We start from the raw sequence: 14,097 nt of genomic DNA, 5'->3' as shown, positions 1-14,097 counted from the left end.
ATAACTCCATCTTTAGCAATGAGTTTTTGCAAATTATTTTTGGTAGCGTTCCTATGTTGAAGATTCAGGAAGATTTTTTTTTTACATCCAGTTTGCTTTATTTTTGTAATTGATTACATTAGATCGTTGTTGAATAAGTTCCTCCAGTTCTTTTTGTTTTTCCTCTAACTTGTTTTGGATCTCTGTAGTATGGTTTTTATTGCTATCTACCTGTACTGTTAGTTCCTGTATTTCCCTTGTTAGTCTTGTCTCTTTAGACAGAAACTGCTTTTTCTTTACTAATGAATATTGAATTGAATGAACTCTGAAAGGTACAGTACATTTAAAGGTATCCCAAACAATAAGGGGATTTTCTGAACAACTAATGTACTGGAATAATTCAGTTAAAGTATTTTGGTCTTAGTTAAGCATAAATTGTCCTCCAGTAGACTTTGATTATATTTCCAATATCCCAGTCCAAAAGGAAATTCTGTAAGAGTAATGTGAAGGCCAATTAGATAATGGTCCGATCCCTTCTGTCTCCTACCAATACTTTTTTAACCTTTGATGCAAGAGAGAAAGAGACAAGAAAGTAGTCAAGACGACTAGCTTGATTAAGTCTCCTCCATGTATATCTCACTAGGTCAGGGTTTTTTAGTCTCCAAATATCCACTATTTCTAATGTGTCCATTATATTTGTGATCACCTTAAGTGCATGGTGATAGTTTGTAGAGTGATTTCCTTTACGGTTCATTGATATACTTAACTCTGGTGTTAGTCTCCCACCATAAATGGTTTGATCGCTTGTTGCCTGTAAATTCAATAGATTGGTATATACATATTTTTGAAGAAGTGTGGATCATCCTTATTTAGACCATATTAGATTAATGAGCCAAGTCTGTTTTTACATCCATTTTCATATTCAAAAGGGTCCACCTTCCTTGCGGATCATTCCTGACTGTTTGCACATTCGGATCGGCATTTTTGTTAATTAGTATCATCACACCTTTTGAGTTCCTTTGTCCATGACAGAAAATTATTTCACCACCCCATTCCTTTTTCCACGCAACTTAATCTAAAAAGATGTAGAGTGAGTTTCCTGTAAACAGTATATGTTATATTCCTTTTCTTTTAGCCACATAAAGACTGATTGTTCTTATAATCTGCTAAAATATTACAATTATAACTGGCTATACTTATTTCACTCTTTACCATAACTAGATACTATTCTCAATCTAAATTTAAAATAATTAGCACTTGTAAAACTACTGCCATAAGAGGTATGATGACGGTCAAAATTAATGATTTCAAATGTCTGATGTTTAGAATTCAAGAAAAAGGTTCAAGCAATATGCACAAAGCAACTGGTGTTTTCATGTTCTTTTTGTTCTCTTTTTTTTGTAATTTGTTTTATATTTTATTATTGCCTGTTTGCCTGTGAGCCAATGCCACAGATGTTAGAAAATTGAGTCAAGATATTATGTGTGTAGTAGATCTGAGTAGGTTGACGTGTGTGATATTGGATGTGATTTAGTGAGAGTGTGTATGATGTCTGGATTATGGCTGTGGCGGTCACGAAATTTCATCAGCGGGTGATTGTCAAGCAAATAACTGTTGGTCTTACGGTAATTGACCGTTAATTAACATAAACACATTTAGCATCTCCTGGCTTCCACACATAGCCTACAAGCCACTGATGCAGACCTTTGGAACATCTACAGTCGTGGTCAAAAGTTTTGAGAATGATACAAGTATTGGTCTGGGGAGTTTCCTGGCCATGGACACAAAATGTCTATGTTTTGTTCCCCGAGCAACTTAGTTATCACTTTTGCCTTATGGCAAGGTGCTCCATCATGCTGGAAAAGGCATTGGTCGTCACCAAACTGTTCTTGGATGGTTGGGAGAAGTTGCTCTCGGATGATGTGTTGGTACCATTCTTTATTCATGGCGGTGTTCTTAGGCAAAATTGTGAGTGAGCCCACTCCCTTGGCTGAGAAGCAACCCCACACATGAATGGCCTCAGGATGCTTTACTGTTGGCATGACACAGGACTGATGGTAGCGCTCACCTTGTCTTCTCCGGACAAGGTGTTTTCCGGATGCCCCAAACAATCGGAAAGGGGATTCATCAGAGAAAATTACTTTACCCCAGGCTCAGCAGTCCAATCCCTGTACCGTTTGCAGAATATCAGTCTGTCCCTGATGTTTTTCCTGGAGAGAAGTGGCTTCTTTGCTGCCCTTCTTGACACCAGGCCATCCTCCAAAAGTCTTTGCCTCACTGTGCGTGCAGATGCACTCGTACCTGCCTGCTGCCATTCCTGAGCAAGCTCTGCACTGGTGATGCCCCGATCCCGCAGCTAAATCAACTTTAGGAGACGGTCCTGGCGCTTGCTGGATTTCTTGGGCGCCCTGACGCCTTCTTCACAACAATTGAACCTCTCTCCTTGAAGTTCTTGATGATCCGATAAATGGTTGATTTAGGTGCAATCTTACTAGCAGCAATATCCTTGCCTGTGAAGCCCTTTTTGTGCAAAGCAATGATGACAGCACGTGTTTCCTTGCAGGTAACCATGGTTAACAGAGGAAGAACAATGATTTCAAGCACCACCCTCCTTTTAAAGCTTCCAGTCTGTTATTAGTCTCCAGCAGGTAGCTTAGTGGTTAAGAGCGTTGTGCCAGTAACCGAAAGGTCGCTGGTTCTAATCCCCAAGCCGACTAGGTGAAAAATCTGTCGATGTGCCCTTGAGCAAGGCACTTAACCCTAATTGCTCCTGTAAATCGCTCTGGATAAGAGCGTCTGCTAAATGACTAAAAATGTAAAAATGTAAATGTTATTCTAACTCAATCAGCATGACAGAGTGATCTCCAGCCTTGTCCTCGTCAACACTCTTTTCATGGCAAAGATGGACTTTGCAATTCATCTGATCACTCTTCATGACATTATGGAGTATATGCAAATTGGCATCATCAAAACTGAGGCAGCAGACTTTGTGAAAATTAGTATTTGTGTCATTCTCAAAACCTTTGACAACGACTGTACATTTTAAAAAGTCTAATAAATCAATGTAATAGCCTACACCTTCGCAATAAATCCATTATTTATTTTAGACAGGTCTAAAGAAGCATGATATGAAGAAAATGTAGTCTATTTCAGAAGAACAAAATAGCATACTATGAGTTGTCCTTATGTTAGGTCTTGATCTGGCTATGCCAAATGGCTGTGAGCTACACTAGTTCATTTAGCAGATAAGATTTGCTTAGAATTCCATGGCATTATTTTATAGTATGAAGAATACAATTGAACAAAGCTGAATAAAATAGAAAGGATATTTCCTCCAAACGATTTGAGGGAGTGCGCACATGCGGCTATTCTGTGTTGAGTGGTTAACAAAGAAATAGGTATTCCTATATGCTTAATTTAGAGTTATTAATGTAACTTTAGTTGTTCTACAAACGTTGGGCTATATGTTTTGATTTTTAATACATTGTAAGGCTGCATGATGCGACTAATAATGATTTGAAAAAAGTCGCTTGAAAAGGCATGAGCTCTGCTTTGTTTTTTTCCGCAGGCTGTACACACTTCATCAGTCACTCATTCACAATTTGACAAGCACTTGATAATGCCTAGAATTTCACGGCGGCAGCCCTTTGTGTGGCCGTAATGCACCCTAAAAAAAGACATGACCTTCCCCCTGAGTGCTGCGCGCTCGGAAGCACCTCTTACTCACATTGCTCTCCATCGCGTGATCGGGTCTTTCTCACAGGCTACAAGTGAAGACAGACACATCGGGGATGCAACTGCGTGTGTCCTTATCCAATTCCGAGGTGCATATTGAAGATATTGGAAGAACTGTCCACATTTACTTTTCGTCAGCCAACAAGATGAGTAGGCCTAACGAACAGCAAAAGCACTAGCCTTGTCAATCTACTATCCCCCGTACCTACAAAAGTCGACCTATTCTATTCTGTGCGATAAATAAATATTCCAAACATAGTCTGGGACAGTTGTGGGATGCGATAGATACCAAATTAATACAACCACTAGCATCAAAAAAACTTTTTTACGCAATGTGGCTGACGCAACCGATCAGAACGTTTAGCTTAAAAGATCAACTATTAGGCTATTTCTTTACATTATAAGCACAGCAATGCGCACATGGCAGTATGCTATAAGCGCAAATGTTCCATTAGCTGTTAAACACCATTATCAAAAGTGACCGCAAATGCAATTATGCATGAAATGCTTTTATTATAAAGGTGCATTTTTATGGTGAAAATTATCTTCCCCAAACTTGAAACTCACATGCTGCTTACATATGCCAGTTAGGCTCTACACCCCTTGTAAAGGTTAAATAATACTTTTAAAAAACATATAGGCCTATGGGCTAGGCTACATGAGGTGTGCGACCATGATTCGAAAAAAGTCGAAAAAAAAAAGGAATTGTTTCTTATGCTGGGCATCATTCACAAGTGATAACATATAATTCACAATTGATAGGCTAATATTGTCACCCATCAGACTATTCTTGATTTAATCTTGTCTTTGCATATACTAAATAATATGTGTGTGAAATTGTTTTGATTTAGAATGAACCATTATCATGCACCTGTATCAAAACAGGGGCAGCGGGAAAAAATACGTAATCTATGCACTTAAATAGCAAATGGAGGACGCTTTTCCCGTGGTTCATTTTCATGCCAGTCAGGTAGGCTATACTCCAGTTGTAAATATAAGCAATGTGCTTAATATTAGGAAAGTTTAGAAATATATACAGTGAGGGAAAAAAGTATTTGATCCCCTGCTGATTTTGTACGTTTGCCCACTGACAAAGAAATGATCAGTCTATAATTTTAATGGTAGGTTTATTTGAACAGTGAGAGACAGAATAACAAAGAAATCCAGAAAAACGCATGTCAAAAATATTATGAATTGATTTGCATTTTAATGAGGGAAATAAGTATTTGACCCCTCTGCAAAACATGACTTAGTACTTGATGGCAAAACCCTTGTTGGCAATCACAGAGGTCAGACTTTTCTTGTAGTTGGCCACCAGGTTTGCACACATCTCAGGAGGGATTTTGTCCCACTTTGCAGATTTTCTCCAAGTCATTAAGGTTTCGAGGCTGACATTTGGCAACTCGAACCTTCAGCTCCCTCCACAGATTTTCTATGGGATTAAGGTCTGGAGACTGGCTAGGCCACTCCAGGACCTTAATGTGCTTCTTCTTGAGCCACTCCTTTGTTGCCTTGGCCATGTGTTTTGGGTCATTGTCATGCTGGAATACCCATCCACGACCCATTTTCAATGCCCTGGCTGAGGGAAGGAGGTTCTCACCCAAGATTTGATGGTACACGGCCCGGTCCATCGTCCCTTTGATGCGGTGAAGTTGTCCTGTCCCCTTAGCAGAAAAACACCCCCAAAGCAAATGTTTCCACCTCCATGTTTGACGGTGGGGATGGTGTTCTTGGGGTCATAGGCAGCATTCCTCCTCCTCCAAACACGGCGAGTTGAGTTGATGCCAAAGAGCTCGATTTTGGTCTCATCTGACCACAACACTTTCACCCAGTTCTCCTCTGAATCATTCAGATGTTCATTGGCAAACTTCAGACGGGCCTGTATATGTGCTTTCTTGAGCATGGGGACCTTGCGGGCGCTGCAGGATTTCAGTCCTTCACAGCGTAGTGTGTTACCAATTGTTTTCTTGGTGACTATGGTCCCAGCTGCCTTGAGATCATTGACAAGATCCTCCCTTGTAGTTCTGGGCTGATTCCTCACTGTTCTCATGATCATTGCAACTCCACGAGGTGAGATCTTGCATGGAGCCCCAGGCCGAGGGAGATTGACAGTTATTTTGTGTTTCTTCCATTTGCGAATAATCGCACCAACTGTTGTCACCTTATCACCAAGCTGCTTGGCGATGGTCTTGTAGCCCATTCCAGCCTTGTGTAGGTCTACAATCTTGTCCCTGACATCCTTGGAGAGCTCTTTGGTCTTGGCCATGGTGGAGAGTTTGGAATCTGATTGATTGATTGCTTCTGTGGACAGGTGTCTTTTATACAGGTAACAAGCTGAGATTAGGAGCACTCCCTTTAAGAGTGTGCTCCTAATCTCAGCTCGTTACCTGTATAAAAGACACCTGGGAGCCGGAAATCTTTCTGATTGAGAGGGTGTCAAATACTTATTTCCCTCATTAAAATGCTAATACATTTATAACATTTTTGACATGCGTTTTTCTGGATATTTTTGTTGTTATTCTGTCTCTCACTGTTCAAATAAACCTACCATTAAAATTATAGACTGATCATTTCTTTGTCAGTGGGCAAACGTACAAAATCAGCAGGGGATCAAATACTTTTTTCCCTCACCTAGCCTTTAGAAAGTTGATGGGCACTCCGTTTTCTCGTGCAACTGCACAGCCTATAGAAATGTTGCACAACATGAGCTCTCATGAAGTGTTCGATTACATTTGCATTGATGTCAGAGTGATTAGAGGGACAAGAGTGTTGAGTACCAGGCAGTTTGCAAGTTTGGTAGGCTACAAATGACCAGCAGCAGCATCAGAGCTTGGAGAAGCCTAATTACCGTGACTAAATGGTCACGTGGAATTTGACTGCCTTCAAAACCAACACTCGATCCCTCTGATGTCAACAACTACAGACCAGTATCCCTACTTTATTTTCTCTCCAAAACTCTTGAGCGTGCCGTCTTTAGCCAACTCTCTTGCTATCTCTCTCAGAATGACCTTCTTGATCCAAACCAGTCAGGTTTCAAGACTGGTCATTCAACTGAGACTGCTCTTCTCTGTGTCACGGAGGCTCTCCGCACTGCTAAAGCTAACTCTCTCTCCTCTGCTCTTGTCCTTCTAGACCTGTCTGCTGCCTTTGATACTGTGAACCATCAGATCCTCCTCTCCACCCTCTCCGAGTTGGGCATCTCCGGCGCGGCTCACTCTTGGATTGCGTCCTACCTGACCGGTCGCTCCTACCAAGTGGCGTGGCGAGAATCTGTCACCACTGGTGCGCTCACCACTGGTGTCCCCCAGGGCTCAGTTCTAGGCCCTCTCCTATTCTCGCTATACACCAAGTCACTTGGCTCTGTCATATCCTCACATGGCCTCTCCTATCATTGCTACGCAGACGACACACAACTAATCTTCTCCTTTCCCCCTTCTGATAACCAGGTGGCGAATCGCATCTCTGCATGTCTGGCAGACATATCAGCGTGGATGACGGATCACCACCTCAAGCTGAACCTCAGCAAGACGGAGCTGCTCTTCCTCCCGGGGAAGGACTGCCCGTTCCATGATCTCGCCATCACGGTTGACAACTCCGTTGTGTCCTCCTCCCAGAGTGTGAAGAGCCTTGGCGTGACCCTGGACAACACCCTGTCGTTCTCCGCTAACATCAAGGCGGTGACCCGATCCTGTAGGTTCATGCTCTACAACATTCGGAGAGTACGACCCTGCCTTACACAGGAAGGGGCACAGGTCCTAATCCAGGCACTTGTCATCTCCCGTCTGGATTACTGCAACACGCTGTTGGCTGGGCTCCCTGCCTGTGCCATTAAACCCCTACAACTCATCCAGAATGCCGCAGCCCGTCTGGTGTTCAACCTTCCCAAGTTCTCTCACGTCACCCCGCTCCTCCGCACACTCCACTGGCTTCCAGTTGAAGCTCGCATCTGCTACAATACCATGGTGCTTGCCTATGGAGCTGTGAGGGGAACGGCACCTCTGTACCTTCAGGCTCTGATCAGTCCCTACACCCAAACGGGGGCATTGCGTTCATCCACCTCTGGCCTGCTGGCCCCCCTACCTCTGCGGAAGCACAGTTCCCGCTCAGCTCAGTCAAAACTGTTCGCTGCTCTGGCACCCCAATGGTGGAACAAGCTCCCTCACGACGCCAGGACAGCGGAGTCACTCGCCACCTTCCGGAGACACTTAAAACCCCACCTCTTTAAGGAATACCTGGGATAGGATAAAGTAATCCTTCTACCCCCCCTTACCCCACCCCAAAAAAATAAATAAAAACATATTGTAAAGTGGTTATCCCACTGGCTATAAGGTGAATGCACCAATTTGTAAGTCCCTCTGGATAAGAGCGTCTGCTAAATGACGTAAATGTAAAATGTAAATGTAATGACTCGCGACCGCCGGTGTGGCATTAATACGGTCACCGCAATAGCCCTAGTCTGGATAAGAGTAAGTCTATAAATGTGTGACGTCTAAATAAATAATAACCCAGCCAATTTGCATGGTTGAGTGTCTATGTGTGTAACATGAAGTGAGTATAGCCTTAATATTCAGGATTATAATTGTAATCCATATCGTATCAACATCATAGTTGCATTAAACATCATTATTTAAAAAGCATTCACATGCCACGACTTGGCAAGCCTACAGAGCATCCATACAGTACGAAGAGAGAGTCGAGCAAGGCATCACAACTAGTAGGCAGTCACAAACACAAACAAACAATAACCATACAGGCAGCAGAGACACCTAATATGAATAAACCACATTTCTGATAACTAAATATTGTCACTGATAAAAATTCATCCATAAAATTGAGAGGAGATCGAGGGCAGAGTAAAACAAGAATGCTTTATCTCCAGTTTACCGATCTTCAAGAAAGGGAAAACTGAGAATTGGGTGAGGAGGAGTGGAAGGGAAGGGAAAGAGACAAAGCAAACAGGTAAGCACTAGTAGACACACACATAAGCCTAGAAAAACACAGAAACCCACAGAGCATTGACAAACGGTTTGATCACCAGGGTTGAGCTGAGCAAGGCGCCCAGAGATTAGGTGATTTGTTTCAATCATCTCAACATCCAACCACCTGGCTATCATTGAGGGGATCTACTACAGCCGGGGTGGATGGTAGTGTAGTCCATTACAGGTAAAACAGGTTGTAGACACGGGGTGGTACAGTCTAGCCCAGGTAGGAAAGCGGGTGGATGGGTAATGTAGTCTACTAGCCCATGTAGGACTACAGGATGAGCCGGGCAAGATCTCCATGAACCTAGGAGCTTTGTTCACGATTCATTATTCAGTTATAAAGGTAAGGTGATTTCTTAACAGTAGTGACCTTTAACAAAATGCATTCATATGCAAAGTACTTCAGATTTTTATAAACTGTAGGGATGCAAGTTATGTTATCTATCAGGAGAGCCAATTAAAAGTAGTGTGTGTGTGTGTGTGTGTGTGTGTGTTTGTGTGTGTGTGTGTGTGTTTCTGTGCTTAAAGCAAATTTAGCATATTTCTGCCAAATAATATATGTTTGGACTTCAGTTGAAATCCCAAGAGATTAAAATGTTGTAAACAGAAAACGCAGAACAAGAGGCTGATGTGTCACCCAGAAGAACCAGTTGGGATTCTAAACTATTGTCCCAGGCAGTCAACTCACCACAACATCAGCGCTCGTTTATTAATTACAGCTGAAGGCTATTACATAATCAAAAACACCAGACAGCCTGAGCCAAGTAGTGTTGAGTGATTAGTACTTTCTGAGGTCGATTTCGGTTAGATAGTTAAGGAATAATCACAGTTTCCGATTTTGATGATTTCTTTTAAAAACATTAAATGCATTATGCATTATGTGGGTTGAATGCTGTAACACAGAATAAAACAATTAATAAAAGTCCCATGATGGCAGTGACTGCTGATTACTGCTTTTCACTTAAACGTCATTTATTCACATTACTTTACTTAAATAAAATAGTTCAGCTGTTGTGTATATTACATTTGTTTTATTTGATGACTTTATTATTTAATTTCAAGCCATCATCTCAATAGAGCTGCTTCCTATGCTGTCTGACAAAATCACTATTTTAGTATTTCTTCAAAGTAAATAAGGCATACTTTTATGACTGCTGAATACCAACTATCAATCACTTAGATCATGTATTTTCAGGTAGAGATACCTCGAAGCAACTGCTCGCTATCCCTCTCGATCGCACATTCTTCTGTCTCTTTGTGTCTGCCTCACACAGACCGGACAAGTAGGCACGCAATGGATTATGGTCATTGTAGTTAATTACCAAGTTATGTGCTAAACTATGTAGAATATTGGCCTGTTGAAAACTACAACTCCCTACTACATTGCACAGTTCAGGCTTGATCTGATTAATCTCTAGAGAAACTGCGCATTGAGTTCACAGAAAAATCCCTAATGAAATGAAATTCAAATAATTAAAACTGACGGCAGTTAATTAGTTGTTTAAAAAGTGCTTGAGGCGTCACTACAGATCCGGGTTCGATCCCAGGCTGTGTCGCAGCCGGCTGCGACCGGGAGACCCATGAAGCAGTGCACAATTGGCCCAGCGTCGTCCGGGTTAGGGGAGGGTTTGGCCGGCCGGGATGTCCTTGTCCCATAGCACTCTAGCGACTCCTGTGGCGGGCCAGGCGCATGCACGCTGACACGGTCGCCAGCTGTACTGTGTTTCCTCTGACACATTGGTGCGGCTGGCTTCCGGGTTAAGCAAGCAGTGTATCAAGAAGAAGTGCGGCTTGGCAGGGTCGTGTTTCGGAGGACGCCTCTCCCAAGTCCGTACGGGAGTTTCAGCAATAGGACAAGACTGTAACTACCAATTGGATATCACGATATTGGGGAGAAAAAGGGGTAAAAAGTAAAACATATTTAAGAAAGTGAAACATAAGCCAAGGTCTTTTAATATTCTAATGTATTATTCATTCAGTCCCTCGTTGTGCAGTTAAATAAATCAACCAGAGGTCTGTATTGCAGTCCAGAGAGGAGGCTGATGGGGACTGGCAGAAAGAGGGAAAGAGATGGAGGGGGGTCTGGATCAGACACGTTTCATCTAAAATTGCACCCTATTCCCTATTTACTGCACTGTTTTTGAACAGGGCCCAAAAGTAGTACACTATGTAGGGAATAGGGTGACATTAGGGATGAAACCACAGTCAGAAAAACTCCCTCCTAATCTTCTCCTTCCACAGCCTTATGGGTTCAATAATGCAGGAAATATCGCAGAATTATGCAGACAGACACTGAAGGATTGGGAAAGGGGGTTCAAGCATCGCTTTATTAAAAAACATTGAATATGAAGGTTATTGTAGCCAATCTAGAGCTTGTTAAAGGTCCATGTTAAATATTTAGTATTTAATAAGATCCCAATTAGCTGCTGCCAAATTTACAAAATGTACACTATTGCAAAAATACAATATTACAATGTGTGGGTATGCGTAGAGTGTGTGTGTGTGTTTTTTTGGTTTTACTATCCTTGTGGGAACCAGAAGTCCTCACAAGGATAGTCAAACAAGGCCAATTCGGACAAGTGGGGACATTTTGCAGGTTCCAACAAGGAACAGGGCTATTTTAGGCTTAGGTTTAGGGTGAAAATGTATGCACTCACTAACTGTAAGTTGCTCTGGATAAGAGCGCCTGCTAAATGACTAAAATGTAAATGTTACAATTAGGGTTAGAAAAAGGGTTAGGTTTGAGTTAGGGTTAGGATTAGGTTAAAAGGGAAAACAGGATTTTTGAATGGGAATCAACGGTTTGGTCCCCACAAGGTTAGTAAAACAAATGTGTCTTCACAGTCCGTGTTGTGTTGTTTGAAGTTTATTTTTATCAGATTTTACTGATAGCATGGCTCAATGTAGTACTGTGCATTTCCCAGCCTCTGTTCTGGACTTAGGGACTGTGAAAAGGCCACTGGTGGCATGTCTTGTGGGGTATGTATGGGTGTCTGAGCTGTGTGTTAGCTGTTTGAACAGGTGCTTTCAACACATCAATACTTCTCACAAAAGACAGTGACGCAGTCAATCTCTCCTCTACTTTAAACCATGAGAGATTGACATGCATGTTCTTGATATAAGCCCTCCGTGTACATTTAAGGGCCAGCCATGCTGCTCTGTTCTGGGCCAACTGTAATTTACCTATGTCCTTCTTTGCAGCACTTGACCATATACAGTGGGGAGAACAAGTATTTGATACACTGCCGATTTTGCAGGTTTTCCTACTTACAAAGCATATAGAGGTCTGTCATTTTTATCATAGGTACACTTCAACTGTGAGAGACGGAATGTAAAACAAAAATCCAGAAAATCACATTGTATGATTTATAAGTAATTAATTTGCATTTTATTGCATGACATAAGTATTTGATCACCTACCAACCAGTAAGAATTACGGCTCTCACAGACCTGTTAGTTTTTCTTTAAGAAGCACTCCTGTTCTCCACTCATTACCTGTATTAACTGCACCTGTTTGAACTCATTACCTGTATAAAAGACACCTGTCCACACACTCAATCAAACAGACTCCAACCTTTCCACAATGGCCAAGACCAGAGAGCTGTGTAAGGACATCAGGGATAAAATTGTAGACCTGCACAAGGCTGGGATGGGCTACAGGACAATAGCCAAGCAGCTTGGTGAGAAGGCAACAACTGTTGGTGCAATTATTAGAAAATGGAAGAAGTTCAAGATGACGGTCAATCATCCTCGGTCTGGGGCTCCATGCAAGATCTCACCTCGTGGGGCATCAATGATAATGAGGAAGGTGAGGGATCAGCCCAGAACTACACGGCAGGACCTGGTCAATGACCTGAAGAGAGCTGGGACCACAGTCTCAAAGAAAACCATTAGTAACACACTACGCCGTCATGGATTAAAATCCTGCAGCGCACGCAAGGTCCCCCTGCTCAAGCCAGCGCATGTCCAGGCCCGTCTGAAGTTTGCCAATGACCATCTGGATGATCCAGAGGAGGAATGGGAGAAGGTCGTGTGGTCTGATGAGACAAAAATAGATATTTTTGATCTAAACTCCACTCACCGTGTTTGGAGGAAGAAGAAGGATGAGTACAACCCCAAGAACACCATCCCAACCGTGAAGCATGGAGGTGGAAACATCATTCTTTGGGGATGCTTTTCTGCAAAGGGGACAGGACGACTGCACCATATTGAGGGGAGGATGGATGGGGCCATGTATCGCGAGATCTTGGCCAACAACCTCCTTCCCTCAGTAAGAGCATTGAAGATGGGTCGTGGCTGGGTCTTCCAGCATGACAACGACCAGAAACACACAGCCAGGGCAACTAAGGAGTGGCTCCGTAAGAAGCATCTCAAGGTCCTGGAGTGGCCTAGCCAGTCTCCAGACCTGAACCCAATAGAACATATTTGGAGGGAGCTGAAAGTCCGTATTGTCCAGCGACAGCCCCGAAACCTGAAGGATCTGGAGAAGGTCTGTATGGAGGAGTGGGCCAAAATCCCTGCTGCAGTGTGTGCAAACCTGGTCAAAACCTACAGGAAACTTATGATCTTTGTAATTGCAAACAAAGGTTTCTGTACCAAATATTAAGTTCTGCTTTTCTGATGTATCAAATACTTATGTCATGCAATAAAATGCAAATTAATTACTTAAAAATCATACAATGTGATTTTCTGGATTTTTGTTTTAGATTCCGTCTCTCACAGTTGAAGTGTACCTATGATAAAAATTACAGACCTCTACATGCTTTGTAAGTAGGAAAACCTGCAAAATCGGCAGTGTATCAAATACTTGTTCTCCCCACTGTAAGTGGGCTGTAGTCCAGGTGTGATAAAACTAGTGCCTGTAGGACTTGTTTGGTTGATTGTGATGTCAAGAAAGCAGAGCAGCACTTTATCACGGCCAGATCTCTCCCCATCTTAGCAACCGTTGTATCAATATGTTTTGACCATGTCAGTTTACAATCTATGGTTCCACCAAGCAGTTTAGTCTCCTCAACTTGTTCAATTGACACGATGCATTACAAGATGTAGATGAGGTTTAGGGCTTAGCTTTTAGTTTGTAATATATTAAGGACTAGCTTATTATTAGCCACCCATTCTAAAACTGACTACAGCTCTGTAAGGTTGCAGTGATTTCACTTACTGTGGTAGCTGATGTGTATAATGTTGTGTCATCAGCATAAATAGACACACAGGCTTTACTTAAAGCTAGTGGTAGGTCATTAGTAAAAATGGAAAACAGTAAAGGACCAAGACAGCTGCCTTGACGTATACCACACTCTACCTGGTTTACGATAGAGAGGTTTCAATGAAAGAAAACACTCTGTTCTGTTAGGTAGCTCTCAATCCACGATATGGCAGAGGATGTAAAGCCATCACATGC

At 42.3% G+C, this 14,097-nt stretch overlaps 1 protein-coding gene across 1 annotated transcript in view; it reads right to left on the bottom strand.

The window, feature by feature from the left end:
* LOC311135466 (early endosome antigen 1-like) overlaps nucleotides 1-14,097 on the bottom strand; it is a 58,328-nt gene that overhangs the window by 27,351 nt on the left and 16,880 nt on the right. The window lies entirely within an intron of this gene.

Source organism: Coregonus lavaretus (genome assembly GCF_964263955.1).
Source record: "Coregonus lavaretus genome assembly, chromosome: 9".
Taxonomy (NCBI): Eukaryota; Metazoa; Chordata; class Actinopteri; order Salmoniformes; family Salmonidae; genus Coregonus; species Coregonus lavaretus.
The sequence above is the reverse complement of the archived record's forward strand: the minus strand, read 5'-3'. Positions and strand labels throughout refer to the sequence as shown.